The sequence below is a fragment of the Megascapheus bottae genome, chromosome 9 (genome assembly GCF_031878675.1).
Source record: "Megascapheus bottae isolate mThoBot1 chromosome 9, mThoBot2.hap1, whole genome shotgun sequence".
NCBI lineage: Eukaryota > Metazoa > Chordata > Mammalia > Rodentia > Geomyidae > Megascapheus > Megascapheus bottae.
The window spans coordinates 5,845,061-5,847,171 of record NC_143517.1 but is presented as its reverse complement, the minus strand read 5'-3'; the positions used below and the strand labels follow the sequence as shown (position 1 = coordinate 5,847,171).

Genomic DNA, 2,111 nt, shown 5'->3' with positions numbered 1-2,111 from the left:
GGACATGATAAATTATACAGGTCTGTAGGCATTCACACAATAAGACCAAAAGAGGATACTATGTCACATGAAGTAAGCCAGAGACAAAGAAGCATAGATTCCATGGTTTTCCTTATTTGTGGTAGCTGGCTTCCTACCATGTTCCTGAGATGTCAGCCTCCTGAGAAGGTAGGGTTATAGATATAAGCCAATAGTGCCCAGTTACAATAATTTCTTTCCTCTCCCCTCTCTCTCCTCTCTGTCTTGTCTCTCTCCTCTCTCTCCCCTTCTCCCCTCTCTATCTCCTCTCTGTCTGCACTCTCTCTCCTCTCTAATTTTTTTAATCATACCAGATCATTTTTATTTAAAATTCTTTGATTCTTATTTCTGATGTAATAGAGACCATTTCATTAAGTCTCTGGATTCTAATTTCCACATAGAGACAGTAAACAAAATTCATCCACTGCTCTCCACTGCTCTGTTTGGCTGCCAACCTCTTGTCCCTCTCTTCAGGGATGGTGAGGCAGATCCCCTTTCCTCGGGGAACAGAAATCCAAGGTTTATTGCCTTTGCCAATAACAAAGATGTTGGAAAGTCTGGTAGCAAAGCTGTTGCCATTGGCATCTTTCACATGAACCACATTGAAAGAACCTGGGTGTCTCTCTATTAATGATCACACCAGTTCTTCCCAAGGTAGCACGTCCGGTCACCATACACAGGTTATCAGTGTCAAACTGGATGAAATCGGTTATCTGTCAGTCTCCACATCAATTTGAAGTGTGTCATTGACCTTGAGTGGATCTGGGTAGTGAATGGTTTGAGCATTGTGAGTCACCAGATGAGGGATTCCTTTTGTGCCCACAAAGATCTTCCTCACTGTGCACAACTTGTACTTCGCCTCCTCAGGTGTTATGCGATGAACAGAGAGGCGACCCTTGGTGTCGTAGCTCAGACGGCAATTCTCCCCAGTCCTGTCCATGCTCATGACATCCATAAAACCAGCAGGGTAGGTGATCTCAGTTCTGACGTGGCCATCAATCGTAATGAAACGCTGCCTGCAGATTTTCTTGACTTCTTATCAAGGCGTACTTAACCTGTTCCTTAGAGAAATGATGAGGGGCAGACACTCTCTCAGCTTGTGGGGACCAATGGATGGATGCGGAGCAAAGACACTTTGGTTTGTCCAACATCCAATGCTTGTGAACGGTTACCATTTCAGATGCTTCTTGGGACCATGAGCCATGGCTGCATTAGGAATGGAAAGAGCGCCTCTCTAATTTTTGATGGGTCCATAAAATTCCATATGGAGGCTGCATTATTATTTACTTATCATTTAATCACTGAAGTTGAGCATGCCATTTTTTTCTTGCTAATTTCTGGGTTTGAGCTCAGGGCCTGAGCACTGTCATTGGGCTTTCTCAAGGCTAGAGCTCTACCACTTGAGCCACAATACCACCTCTGGCTTTTTTCTATGTATATGGTACCAAGGAATCGAACTCGGGGCTTTGTGCATGTTAGGCAAGCACTCTACCACTAGGCCAAACTCCTGGCCCTCCTTACTAAATATTTAATGAGATTTCCTCTTATTTTTTTTTTAAATTTGTACTGGTACTGGGGCTTAAACTCAGGTCTTTCATCTTTGGTTTTTTCAGTCAAGGCTAGTACTCTATTACTCAAACTATATATCTATTTCTAGCTTTTTGGTGGTTAATTACAAAAATTTCATGGGTTTTCATGTCCAGAATAGCTTTAAACTATGATTCTCAGATGCCAGTGCCTGGCATCCCCTTTCCATTTTTAAATCAAATAATCTGGGGGTTTAGAATTGGCTATCGTCATCACAATACACTGTAAACACTTAGTAATGATCTAATGATTTCCTGGATACCCATGAGATTCCCAGAAGCACTAGGGAACACTGCTGCTTTAAGAAGATGCCATAGAGAAATACAGCAGCATTTTCATGATTCCTGCTTACATAATTACTAGGTTCAGTTCCTGACATCACCAAACTTGAAGATCTTAGCTTTCAGCACATTTAGATGGGACTCTATAGAACGGGCATTGATTTTGCTTCCTGTTGATGAATGAGCCCTTGAAATTCAGACTGCCAAATTTACAAATACTATAGA

The 2,111-nt window shown here is 42.1% G+C and overlaps 1 pseudogene; it reads right to left on the bottom strand.

Moving 5' to 3' along the window:
- Positions 1-343: 343 nt before the first annotated feature.
- Positions 344-1,222, bottom strand: LOC150058723 (small ribosomal subunit protein eS4, X isoform-like; annotated as a pseudogene).
- Positions 1,223-2,111: the final 889 nt, after the last annotated feature.